At 45.4% G+C, this 14517-nt stretch overlaps 2 non-coding genes across 2 annotated transcripts; both read left to right on the top strand.

Annotated features, from left to right (window-relative positions):
- Window positions 1–644: 644 nt before the first annotated feature.
- Window positions 645–716, top strand: trnag-ucc (transfer RNA glycine (anticodon UCC)). The gene has a single exon. It is a non-coding gene; the product is annotated as a tRNA-Gly (tRNA).
- Window positions 717–9530: 8814 nt separating this feature from the next.
- trnad-guc (transfer RNA aspartic acid (anticodon GUC)) lies at window positions 9531–9602 on the top strand. Its single transcript has one exon. It is a non-coding gene; the product is annotated as a tRNA-Asp (tRNA).
- Window positions 9603–14517: the final 4915 nt, after the last annotated feature.

Here is a 14517-nt window from a genome sequence, read left to right on the forward strand (position 1 = left end):
TTTATTCCCACTCTTTGCTTCCTGTCTGCTAACCAATTCTCCATCCACATCAATACCTTACCCCCAATACCATGTGCTTTAAGTTTGCACACTAATCTCCTGTGTGGGACCTTGTCAAAAGCCTTTTGAAAATCCAAATATAGCACATCCACTGGTTCTCCCCTATCCACTCTACTAGCTACATCCTCAAAAAATTCAATGAGATTCGTCATATATATAATAATAATAAATAAATAACGGATGGGGTGGTCCCATGATCCTCTCATATACCTTTTGCCAATCAACTGTCCAGCTCTTGGCTTCATCCCTCTCCCTCCTGTTTTCTCCTATAATTTTGGGTCTCTCCCTCCCCCTCCCACTTTCAAATCTCTTACTATCTCTTCTTTCAGTTAGTCCTGACGAAGGGTCTCGGCCCAAAAGGTCGACTGTACCTCTTCCTATAGATGCTGTCTGGCCTGCTGCGTTCACCAGCAATTTATGTGCGTTGGAAACTCCGGTCTGTTGGGGATGACGACATTAATTTACCGGAATAGGACCTGCAGCAGAGTGAGGAATGATCCGACAGAAAGCAGCTCGGGGACTGGTCGAATCACATGGAACTATGGGAGACGCCTCACTACTCGGATGCTTTCCTACGTCATTGAGCGATGGTGGTATAGTGGTGAGCATAGCTGCCTTCCAAGCAGTTGGCCCGGGTTCGATTCCCGGCCATCGCAGGTTGTACAATTTTAGACTACATAACATATGAACCTCTGACATAGACACGATCTACGCAGAACTCCATGGGCCAAGTAATCGACTCACGCTAATTCACGCTGTGGGTGTAAATTGATTCATTAATTATCATTCACTGGTCGTAGATCAGGGTTGGAATTAACATCCCTCAAGAGTTTCTCGTTAAATCCTGTTCTGACTCTATTCCAGATTCTACAAGAATGGACACTTCACAGAAAGGATTTGTAAAGTGTTGCCTGATTAAAGTGTTTGAGCTTGTTTGCCTTCATTGGAATGTCGGAGCCTGAGAGGAAACTTGACCAAATTATCAGAATCAGAATCCTTTATTAACGACAAGTATGAGGACACATGCAGGGAATTTGATGCCGGTTTCCCTGAGCTCTCGCTGTACAGAATCAAAAAGCAAACAAAACAATAGTGCAAATAACCGTGAACTATATACAATGAGGTGCTGTACACCAGTGTATGTACAGGTGGACTTGGTTTATAATAGACTAAAATTCAGGTGGTCATAAGACTGATGGCATACAGAAAGAAACTGTTCCTGTACCTAGGTGTCCTGGCATACAGTGATCTAAAGCGCCTACCAGAAGGAAGGAGTTGGAACAGGTGATGTCCAGGGTGTGGTGGGTCTACAGTGATGCTGCTTGCTCGCTTCCTGACTCTGTGAGAGACATAGATTGGGCAGATGGTCAGAATTGGTTTCCCAGGGTAGGGATTTGAAATTACAGCGGAAATGAATTTAAGGTCGGAGTGGGAGAGAGTTTAAAGAAGATGTGCGGGTCACGTTTTTACACAGAGTGGGGTGGGTGCTTGGAACGGGCTGCCAGGTTCAGAGACGGAAGGGTGTACAATGTTTTTAGATAGACACATGAATATGTTAGTGTGGAGCGACATCGATAGAGGCACAAAGAGAAAATCGCAGATGATGGAAATCCAAGCAACACAGAAAATGCTGGAGGAACTCAGCAGGTCAGGCAGCATCTGTGGGAAAAATTACAGTCGACGTTTCGGGCCGAGTCCCTTCATCCGTACTGGAGAAAAAACCGATGAGGAATCAGAGTTAGACGGTGAGGGGAGGGGAGGGGAGGAAGAAACACGAGGTGATAGGTGAAACCGGCGGGAGGGGAGGGGGTGGCTGGTAAATTAAAGACCTGGAACTTTGATTGGTGAAAGAGATACTGAGCTGGAGAACAGGGAAGGAGAGGAGGCCATGGAAGAAAGAAAAGGGGGAGGAACACCAGAGGGAGGTGATGGGCAGGTAACAGATAAGGTCAGAGAGGGAAAAGAGAATGGGGCTTCGTGAAGGTGTAACACTTGTTTCACTTGCAAGAATAAGTGCCAGGAGAGAGATCAGTGGGAGGGACGGACGCACTTGGGATTCACATGGCATCCCTGCAGAGAGCAGAACGTAGAGGAGGGAGGGAAAGATGTGTTTGGTGGTGGGATCCCGCCGGAGATGGCGGAAATTACAGAGAACTGTGTGCGGGATGCGAAGGCTGGGGGGGGGGGGGGGGCGGTGGGGGAAGATAGGTGAGGACAAGACAAACCCTCTCCCTGGGGGAGGGAACGAGGATGCGGTGGGGGAAGACGTGAGCAAAATGGAAGAGATTCTGTTGAGAGAAGCTTTCATGGTGGAGGAAGGGAAGTCCCTTTCTTTGAAAAAAAGACGATATCTCCTTTGTTCTTGAATGAAACGCCTTATCCTGAGGGCAGCTGCGGCGGAGACGGAGGAATTGAGAGAAGGGGCTGGTATTTTTACATGTAACGGGGTGGGAAGCGATATAGTCCAGGTAGCTGTGAGAGTCTGCGTGGTTGTAATAGACATCAGTAGACAAGCTGTCTTCAGAGATAGAGACAGAGAGATGGACAAAACGGAGGGAGCTGTCGGATATGGGACAAGTAAACTTTTGGGCAGGGTGGAAGTTGCAGGCAAAGCTGGTGAAGTGGACGAGTTCCACATGGGTGCAGAAAGAGGTAGCAATGCCGTCATGTATATAGTGTAGGGAAAGTTAGGGAGCGACACCAGTGTAGGCTTGGAACACAGACTATCCCACGTAGCCGACACACAGGCAGGCACAGCTGGGACCCATGCCAGTGTCCATGGCTCACCTTGTGTTTAAAGGAAGCGGGAGGACAAATTCCGCCAGACAGAGGTGAGTGGTGGTGGACGGGAGCTGGTTGGGTCTGGTTTCCGATGGAAGCGGAGAGCTGAGAGACCTTCCTGGTGCGGGGGGAGGGGGAGGTGGGTGGTTTGCTGGACGTGTATAGGGATTGGACATCCATAGTGAAAATAAAATGATCGGGAACCTATGTGGGATGAAACCAATTAGACTCCAACTGAATGATCCAAAATTTAATCAGGACCACGACATTAGATCCGGCAAGTCCGTTAGTTCCAGGGATGTCGATCAAGGAAACACACACTTATGGTCAAAGAGAATGGTCAAGGAGTATGTAACTTACACACTCCTGACAAAAATATACCATGCGCCCCGGGTACTGTACTCTCTCTTTTCCCTTCTTCTATCCGGCTGAAGGTACAAGACAGCACGTACTACAGGCTCGTGGATAGCTTCAACTCCGCCGGTATGTCTACTGGATGGTGCCCGAGTCGATAAGATGGAGCCTTGACCTCATAATCTACCTGTTATGATGCGGCACCTGATTGTTTACCCGCACTGTGCTGTCTCTGTCGCAGTTACATTTCATTTTGAATTCTGTTATTGCTTAACGTTGTTCTGTCTCAATACGTTGCGCAATCATTTGATCTCCAGGAATAGTGTGAAAGAGAAGCTTTCAAAAAACATTTTAATTCCCACTGAAGTTAACGCTGCAGTCGCAGGGTCTCCGGTCAGCGCAGCGTTACCCAGCTGGCAATATAACGCTCTGCAAAAACAACTGGATCACCAGCGTCCCTGGGTGGGCTCGAACCACCAACCTTTCGGTTAACAGCCGAACGCGCTGACCGATTGCGCCACTGAGACAAGGTGGAAAAGGAGACTATGAATGGTCTATTCCGGGGTTGGAAGATGGTGACTGACAATCGATGCTGTGAGCCGGCTTTTCACATATCACAATCACAACATTGGAATTAAACTTGAACTTCCACCAACGGCAGCTGACACCGCGGCTTTCCCGGAATCCTAAAGGCTGAAATAAAAGGATAGTTAACGTCTTCTATCGCCAGATGACTGGATACACCATTTCAGTGAGAGTCTGTGATTTCTGTTGTTCCTGAATTTACAGCTCCATTAGACACTCTGAGCTGATGCATTAAAAACGGCCTCGATTCAAACAGAGCATCAATCTCCAGCGATACGGTCAAACACTTCACTAATTGTCTTCGTGACGGCACGTGAACAAACACTTTAATTAAACACCATGGTCTCTGATGTAAACATTGGACGATTGAAGACCAACACATCACAATTCTTGGGTATTACTTCAGCAGAGTCTTTGGTGGCAATGAGGCCGGCAGATTTAATTTTGAACTCTAGATTTGTCACGGAAGAGCTACTTTTACAGATTTCATTATTTTTTGTTTTATAATTATTGCGCTACAAATGGAGACCAGCGACACTGAACGACCCATATCTCGTGTCCCTGCAGTTTCCCATGTTGAAATGTCCTTCAGTCCTGCAACTCCCTCCTGGTCACACGCACAAACAGTCTGGAAACACAGATACGAAGAAAAATGTAAGAGAGAAAATAAGGTCGGGATAGAAACCGTCAAATAACGACGTTCCTGATGTACAAACACGAGAAAATGTGCAGATGCTGCAAATACAAGGCAATACCCAGACAGTCTGCTGAGTTCTTCCAGCATTTTGTCTGTGATATTGCTGATATAACAGATTTTATGAGCATCTCAAATCTGACAAAGGTCAAAGGGAATTGTGTTGAGCCGGAGGGTGGTGAGTCTGTGGAATTCTTTGCTGTCGACGGCGATGGAGCCCGAGTCACTTGGTATGTTTAACGCGGAGGGTGGTTACTTGCTCAGTAAGGAAGTCAAAGACTGGGGAGAGAAGGCGTGAGAATGGAGTTGATGAGGATAATAACGCAGCCAAGATGGAATGGGGCAGACTGACTCTGCTCCCTTCTCTTACGGTCTTCTGACCGTATCCCATCAGCGCCTGGGTTCAAGTGTACAGAGTTGTTCGCACTTCTGTTTATGTTTTCTCAACGTCGTATTTATTGTTCTGTGTTTAGCAGTCTGCATTTCACGGGTGGTGTAGAAAACCGCAAAAAATACAGCGTGATATAATCAGTTGCAGGTTGACTGTGTAGTTAAGAAGGCATACGATGTATTTACCTTCATCAACCGTGGGACTGAGTTCAGGAACCGACAGGTAATGATACAGCTATATAGGACCCTGATCAGACCCCACTTGGAGTACTGTGCTCAATTCTGGTCACCTCACTCCAGGAAGGATTGGAAACCATAGAAAGGGTGCAGAGGAGATTTACAGGGACGTTGCCAGGATTGCGAGCGTGCTTTATGAGAATAGGTTGAGTGACTCGGCCTTTTGTCGTTGGAGCGACGGGGGATGAGAGGTGACCTGATGGAGTTGTATAAGATGATGAGAGGCATTGATCCTGTGGATAGTCAGAGGCTTTTTCCCAGGGCTGAAAAGGCTCACGCGAGAGGGCACAGTTTTAAGGTGCTTGGAAGTAGGTACAGATGGGAAGTCAGGAGTAAGTTTTTTTTACGCAGAGAGTGGTGAGTGCGTGGAACTGGCTGCCGGCGACGGTGGTGGAAGCGGATGTAATAGGGTATTTTAATAGACTCTCGGATAGGTACATGGAGCTCAGAAAAATAAAAGGCTCTGTGTCCCCCGAGGTAATGTCAAAAGTAAGTCCATGTTCGGCACAGCATTATGGGCCGAATGACCTGTATTGTGCTGCAGGTTTTCTATGTTTCAATGTTTCTGTATATAGAAAGTTAACACAAATGTTAGAGTGGACATCGGAAGCTGGAAATGGGAGGTATTAACAGGGGACGCAGAAAAGGCGGACGAACTTAATAAGTATTTTGCGTCCGTCTTTTATGATGAGGATACCAGCAATATGCCAGAAAGAAGAGAGGGTCAGGGGAAGTAAGTGAGTGTAGTTGCTATTACTAAGGAGAAGGTGTTTGGAAGCTGCAAGGCCGCAAGGGAGATGTCCCCTGACCAGATGGACTACAGCGCGGGTTTCTGAAAGGAGCTGACGAGATTATTGAATCGTTAATAGTGATCTTTCAGGAATCTCGGGCTTCTGGAATGGTTCAGAGAACTGGAAAATTGTAAATGTCATTTTACTCTTCTCGACGGGAGGGAAGGAAAACACAGAACACTACAGACCGGTTAGCAGGGCTGGCCTGGTTGGGAAAATGCTGGAGTCCATGAGGTTTCTGGGTGCGTGGAGACACCTGTTAAAATAGGCCGGTCAACATGGTTTCTTTCAGGGGAAATCTTACCTGACAAATCTGTTGGAATTCTTTGGGGAAATAACAGGCAAGATGGACAAAGGAGCGTCAGTGGATGTTGTTTACTTGGATTTTCAGAGGCATTTGTCAGGAGCCGCAGATAAAGCTGCTAAACAATATTAGAGCCTATGGCATTACAGGAAAGATAAGAGCACGGACAATATATTTGTAACTGGTGCGAGGCAAAGGCTGGGAATAAATATGGACTTCTCAGTTGTTTGTCGGTAACTAGTGGTGTTCTGGAGGGGTCTCTGCCTTGTATGATATATGTCGATGCTCTAGATGACGAAATTGATTGCCTTGCATGTGACAGAAAATTAGGTGTAGGGGCTGGTAGTGTTGATGTCGCAGGAAAATCTTAGAAGGACTTCGTCAGATTTGCAGAATGGACAGATAAGTGGCAGATGGAATACAGAGTATGGTAGGGTATGGTCATACACTTTGGTAGAAGGTATAAAAATGTGGACAACTTTCCATATGAGGAGCGATTTCGGAAATCGGAGATGTAAATGGACTGGGGAGTTCTCGTGCAGGATTCTCTAAAGGTTAAGTTGCAGGTTGAGTCGATGGTAAGAAAGGCAAATGCGGTTTTAGTATTCATTCCGTGAGGACGAGCATTTAAAAGCAAGGATATAATGAAGATGTAAGACTTTGATCAGATTCATTTGAAGTATTGTAGAAAATTTGGGCCCCATTTCTGATAAAGGGTGCGCTGGCGTTGTGTGGGCACAGAGGAGTTTCACGAGAATGATCTCGGAATGAAACGGCTAAAATACGAGAAGCGTTTGGTGGCTCCGAGCCTCTGCTCGTTGGATGGAATTTAGAAGAATGAGGGAGGATCTCATTGAAACCTATCGAATATTGAAAAGCCAATAAAGAGTGGATGTGGAGAGTATGTCAGCCCAGCTTCGATGACCCTGACGTTGATGTTGAGCCGAATCGCCCTGGAACATAGTGATGAGTTCTTTTGAAAAAATGTCCTCCTGCCTCCCAGGCTGAGTGTCGCAGCTGTCATGGCCGAGGGATGAGGGCGGTAGACCAGAAGTTCATTAAAGTTTCAGCGGGCATGTTCCACTGCGGAGGGAATAACCCGTATCCACTTAATTTCAACTTATTTTATTCCGTCTCCCAAAGAGTTAATTTTGTCGCCGTCTCTTGATAAGACTATACAATAAAGAAAAGAAAGCTATTTATTTTATTGCGCTGTAAAGCTCTTGTTATGAATTCAGGGCGTTCATTGGAAAATCCATGGATTGAGTGACTCTGGTCACTCTAAACATGCGGATGATCATCTGCCGCCAACATGGACTGAACTGCTTTCCTGTTGAGCCGTACATCTTCAGAGTTGGTCCCGACTCCTGATCTTGTGGCTCAGTGAGTTTGCAAAGGAATGGGATTATACCAGAGAGTATCGCTCTCCTGACCGGACAAACCTTATGACCCTCTGCCCCATCCCCTCGGCCGTTAAAGATATCTTTCCTCAGGCAGGCAGGAGAGCGGGGTTGTTTGGGTCTACCTTCCTCAGGCGGCGATAGAGGCCACAGGAGGAAATAGCCTACTTTGTGTCAATTCAGCTGCAGCTCAGCCCCTGTCCATTGATATTTATGCCGAAGGACAGCCCGGAGACAAAGAGAGAGAACGCGGAAGAGACACGGTGGAAGATGAACAGAATGTGTGACAGCAGGGCCACTGAAACTGGGTTCAATAAATAATGTGCAACACATTCATTGCTGACATGTCGGGAACAAGGTTTCCGAATGGGTCGGAGCACAGACAGCACAGAGATAATATCAGGATGGGGCAGGAGATAGCAAATACGAGAAGAAAAGCAGAGAGATAAATAAATCAACAAAGAACAGTTAATAAAGGAAGCATTTATAAAGGAAGCCCTCTATTGGAGTTAGAAAAATAGAGGGCAATGGGTAAGCCTAGGTAATTTCTAAGGCAAGGACATGTTCAGCACAGCGTTGTGGGCCGAAGGGCCTGTATTGTGCTGTAGGTTTTCCATGTTTCTATGAAACGATGTGACGTCAGCAAAGAATCGACAAATAAAAATGAAGAGAAGAATGAGCGACGTCCACAACGGAGCAGCGCGTCACCACGTTCAGACAACAGCAGAGAGGCGCAGCGGCAGCGTGCTGGGCCCATGGGCGTCCATTCGGTCGGTGGATTGACGATTGTTTCCATGGAGAGCTCTGGAGGTGTCGGAGCTCCTATCAAATTAACCCGGGTTTATCAGGATAGTAGGAAACTGTTCTGACGTGTGTAAACTTAGAGAGCATCACATGGAGTACTTCATGCCGATGTTTTTGGAATCTGGAACCCATGCCCGACTGGCTGGTGAGGCAGGTACACTCACAACATTGGAGAATTGTCTGGGCGACCACCTGAATCATCAAGACACTGAAGGCAACAGCTAGTAAGCGAGCCCTTTTCTGGTGTGATCGGTAGTTGATTGTCAGCGTGACATTGTGGGCCGAAAGGCCTGTTTTAGGGCCGCATGATTCAGTGAATCTATATTACATCTGTGAATCACAATAAAGGGTTTTATTTACTCTGGTAAAGGGAGAGGGGGATGAGAGAGATCCCACTGTGTATAAATAGAGTGGATGGTGAGTAGACTGACGGTACTCAGTGTGAACACATCATATACATGATTTGATGTGTCCTAGTTGGCTGTGGGAATCTGGGTTAGAGTAAGAGCAGGAAGCTGCACTGATCGGTTCACGGGGGAAAATGCGAGGGACAGCACTTCAATCCTTGATCCACTGGCCAGCCCAGGGTGAATAATAATTTTACACTCACCCGTCGATTTAAATAACTTCGGAAATTCGTACCCGAGTTGTCAGGGTTGGACCACTCGGACGCTAGAAGTGTATGACTGTGGTTCGAGCTGTTTTCTGAATGTGGTCACTGTGATTCCTCACTCTGGTGCAGTTCCTGTTTTGTCCGGTTGAGGTCGCCATCCTCCGAGAGACCGGAGATACACAACACCCAGTGTTTCAATGAAGTGGGAGTGATCGCTTCAGAATTGGATTAGCTGCATATCGTTTCCCGCTTGTCGCACTAAAAAAACAGAAATATAAATATATAACTGTGATTGAAAATGTTGATTCCAACAACACGGATTTGGGCTCGAATGAGAGCAGTTCCTTTCGCTAATCCTTGAACACAACAGGTGACTGAATCGCTGGAGCAAACTGAGACACTGCTGTGGGAGGGACACGAGTGAAAGGCTCCAGTATTACAGCTAAGAAACATTAAGGTAATTCTGTTCATCCTCTTGTCCTCTTAAATGTGCATGACATGAGCTACAAACAGCAATTCCTCGTTAGTATAGTGGTTAGTATCCCCGCCTGTCACGCGGGAGACCGGGGTTCAATTCCCCGACGGGGAGATTATGATTTTACTTCATTATTCAACGGGAATACTGAATTCAAAAGACAAATAAAAGCGGACAAAGAATTGATGTTTACGCTAATCAGTCCATTGGGATTTGGGAAGGATGGAATTGCTCGGGCTGCTGTGAACCTTCCGAGAAGAAAGTGGTGTTATTGTCAACCTCTTTCCTCAAGTATCCCCTGAGAATCTATATCTCAGCACCGTTCTTTGTTACTTGTTCGTTGTTACACAGAGTCCATAATTCCGAGCATATTAATCCGGGGCTTTTGCTGTCAACTATGAGTTCCCGCATGTTCCCACCACAGTCGTAAGGTAACTAACTAATATCAGTCCAGACGAAGGGTAGCGGTCGGAAACGTCGACTGTTTACTCTTTTCCATCGATTTGCTTGGTCTGCTAAGTTCCTTCAGCATTTTGTGTGGGTTGCTTGGATTTCAGCATCTGCAGATTTCTCTTGTGTGTGGCCAATATTAAGTGTCATCCTGGAACACTTCGTTTGCATCCTCATTTTGCTTTGGTGTGCAAAATGGCTCCAGTCCCCTGCTGTGCAAAGGGAAACTCTGCTCTTCAAAGACCTTTCTTCCCTGGGTTGACTGCACACTGTCTGTGAACTATCCTTGCCGAGGCGCTACATTAACTTGACTTGCTGTAACATCCACAGTCCCCACTTCCCTTTCCGTCCTGTAAAGGACCACATGAATTGTGGATGCAGCTGAATTGCACAGAAAATTCGAGTCTCCCCAGTGATCCTGTCATCGTCTGTCTGCAGAGTAGGATTGCTGAACGATAGGAGACAGCTGTCCTTCGGGTCCTCTCTCCACAGAGTGCTCTCAGTAAGATATCTAAACAAGTTTCAACACCAGCAAGAATATAAACCCCCTTGCCCACTATACACTGGAGTTACACAAACTTCCTGGCAGAGAATGAGGCTAATCAGAAGGGTTCCAAAGCTGATGATAGAGTCGTATGTAACTCCTGCCCAAACTTCTTCACTTTAGCAGCTTCTAACGGGATCTGCACGGATAAAATCGACGATGTTTTGCATCATTTCAGTCCAATAATGACACAAGTTCCTCCCCTCTCGGCCAACAGGAAGTTTAATGCTGTTCAGATTTGTAAGGCCATGATACAGCTTGCTGCCACTTTGTTAGAAATGTCTTTGATGACCAGACTTGTATCATGTAGCACTACAGCAGTGTTGTTAGCCGATCACTGCAACACTGGGGTCATACTGATGTTCTCACGATCCCATCTGGTAGATCTCCAGAACAGGAACACTACAATCCAGTAACGCTCATCATTCTCCTCATCCGTCAATGCTGGCAGGTGTTACGTATTCGCTGCTACATATGCCAAAGAACAATAACCCCTTGACAGCTCTTGTTCGGGCCAAGTATACCATTTAAAGGCAAAGGGATACCCTTGGGAAACAGCAGTAGGCCTGCCAGCCAATACTGTAAGTGCCATTAACATAAATTATAGGATCACTGGTGACATGGACATTGCACGTAATGTTACCTAAATCTGATCCCATTACCTGGTAGTTGCAGTAACAGACTTCACCCTCATCCTCATGAAGCAGCTTCAGAGCTGAGGATTCATGCAGTCCATGATGAGAAGTTTATGGCCATCGTTCAAAGCAGTTCCATTGGCAAGTGTGATTTCTCTGGGCAGTGCAGTCCAGTGCTCCCTTCACAGCTCTAATCTTCTTATCAAAGTGGTAAACAGAATCAAACTCAGTACAATTGAGGGGTAGAGATTGCACTGTTAACCCACCTTCCGAATGTCTGGGCCCCCTACAGCACACTCAACAATTCGACCGTTTAGTCCCAACATGCATTCATAACTATGGGTCATGTTGTTTGAATGGAACAGGAGCTGTGCTGCCTCATCAGTGACATGAGGTGCAGAAACCACATACCCACTAACATTTCTCCCAGTATCGGATCTGGAGAAGAAGCTGTCAATGCCAAGCATGCGGGCTTACATCAGGTGCTATTTTACAATGGGCAGAATTACAATTGTACAGCTTCTACAGTACAGTTTGGGAAAGGATAATTTAAAGTAAGCTTCATAGTCTGTGGTGGTGATGGCGATAGAGGCTGAAACTGACTGTTATCAAAGTTGCCTTGGCGTTGAGGGTATCTTTAAGTTCAGTGGCCAAGCTGTCTCCAACTTTTACCCCTACTGTGTCCACCGCCAACATCCCCATGTTTGTTAAAGTGAATCAAAGAAAAGCAAAACCCATCATTTAGAATAGCTTTTTCTAAACAATGCTATACGCTTTTCAAAACAAAAAAATAATACCAGTCACAAGTGGGTGACAAGTCAAAAGCATGTAAAGCAGGTAATGTTGAAAGTAAGAATGAAACTGTAAACAGAAGTTAATCTCGCAATGATCAAAAACAATGGGGTTACTGTCATTTTTATTAAATATAAAACAGAATACAAGTTAAAATAACGTTCAAATTAATAAATAATTAATCAAATTAATCAAATTAATAAAATAACGGGCAACTGTCACAATATTTTTATACAACGGTCAATATTACTGATATAATGGTAGAGCATTCCAGGGAGTCTCCAGTCCTCACACAAATATTATCCATTCCCTTAACAGTTTGAATCACTTGATTTCATCTGGAATTATTGTAAACCACTCAGAATTTTACTTACCTCTTTTCATCTCAAACAAGTAACAGTCTGCATTTTATTTAACCTGGGCTAATTTACTCATCATTTACAACAACATTCATTACGATCGAGTAAATCCGTGAACTTCTGAAATATCTTGCTTGTCTCCTTTATAAATTCATTAACGTGCTCATCTGCTTTTTGTGCAATACTGTCTATCATATGTCACTGTGGAGTGTGAAGGAAACACTTCAATATAACACGCCATTTTAGTTCAAAGTGCATAAAAGTCCCCATATTGCTCATTCTCCCATCGTGCTAGAGAGAGGTTTACACCTGCCTGGTCGAGTACTCAGGAGACACGACTGGGGTGGGCTTTGTTGTAACCGTACCTGTGGGAGGCAGGGGTACAGCAGGTTCCTACTACTTCCTACTCAGACATTGGTACCAGTTGTGTCTTGTTACACACTGAGGTAGACTCGATTACATTTTCCTGTTCTTTCTAAGTCTTTTTTCTCTAACTTTATTTCATCTTCTCTGCTCTTACTGTGAGAAGCAACCAATTATTTTTGCATTTCACTCCAGGTCAACACCACAGGCCAGCTGAAAGTTTCCTCACACCTTTCTCCCTATATCTGTACATCCCAGCATGTGAAGACAGACTCCAGCGGATTGAGCGGACGAGACCAATGGAAGTTCCAACGGTCAAGAAGGCGGTCTCTGCAAGCGTCATGGAACATGTAGAGCAGGACAAGACACAGAAGACGTCCTGGTCATCCACTGCGCCTAGTCCCATCTCCAGCCGTCTAGACTCTGTCTTGCCACTGGATCCAGATGGGAATTGGGAAGAGAGTGAGGCTGACGCTGCGCAGCTCTCCCTCACTTAAATCCAAATCACTCGCTAGTCTCGACACCATCATAATGGTGTCGAGGTCCTCATCGATGTCAATGATGGACGAACAACATCTGTACTTCTGCAAGCGCTCCCTTCTTCCATTCCACCCACTTCTCAACAGACTTCATTCTTTCTGCTCCATAATGTGTGAACACACACGCCACCAGAGTTCTCTTAGATGTCCAGGACAGTGACTCTCACGTGACCATTCAGACACATAATCAGGGCACTCACTCATACTTCAGAATTCCCTTTATTTCCTGCATCATGGGATCAAATCCACCCCAAGGCATATGCATCATGACCAATGGGATTCCATCCCGGAGGTGGCAAAACCTACAAAGGGTAGTGGATTCGGCCCGGTATATCACAGGTAAAACACTCACAACCACTGAGCACATCTACATGAATCATTGCCGTAGGAAAGCAGCGTCCATCGTCAAAGATCCTCACCACCCAGGCAATGCTCTTTTCTCACTGCTGCCATCAGGTAGAAGGTACAGGTACCTCAGGACTCGCATCACCTGGTTCAAGAACAGTTACTACCCCTCAGCCATCAGTGTCTTGAACAAAAGGGGATAGCAACACTTATTTAAGAGCTCTGTTATATTGTTATTTCATACTCGTTATTTATTGCAATATATCTTTCTTCATTTGCACAGTTTGCTGAAAGTTTATCTTTCCTCATATTTACAATTCGCAGGTACTGTTCTGTAGATTTTGTTAAGACTGCCCACAGAAAAAGACTCTCAGGGTTGCAGAAACATAATAGAAACATTGAAAACCTACAGCACTATGCTGGCCCTTTGGCCCACAAAGTTGTGCCGAACATGTCCTTACCTTAGAACTACCTTGGCTTACCGATAGTCCTCTATTTTTCTAAGCTCCATGTTTATATCCAGGAGTCTCTTATAAGACGCTGTCGTTTCCGCCTCCAACACGGCCGCCGGCAGCCCATTCCATGCACTCACCACTCTGCATAAAAAACTTACCCCTGACATCTCCTCTGTACCTCCTTCCAAGTAGGTTGTACAGTACATGGTTTCACGTATGCACTGTCAGAATAAATTGTACTTTGAACTATATGGTGACATATAAGTACTATAATAACAACTTGCCTTGGGTTTAACTTTTGACTTTGACAGTATTTTTCCGTGATGCTCTTTTTTCACGGTGTGTTCAGTGATTCAGTTACAACGTGTTTTCCACAAAATTACAAAAGATTATCCACACAAAAATATACAAGATATAAACATTAAATATTTCTGAGACCGTGAAGAGTCAGATTAAAATATGAATATTACTGTCTATAACACACTCAATTTCCGTGGGGGTGGGGACATTGATCCCGGAAATCTTCCACTGTCCCCATTCTATTTAC

This window comes from Mobula birostris, chromosome 28 (assembly GCF_030028105.1).
Source record: "Mobula birostris isolate sMobBir1 chromosome 28, sMobBir1.hap1, whole genome shotgun sequence".
Lineage (NCBI taxonomy): Eukaryota > Metazoa > Chordata > Chondrichthyes > Myliobatiformes > Myliobatidae > Mobula > Mobula birostris.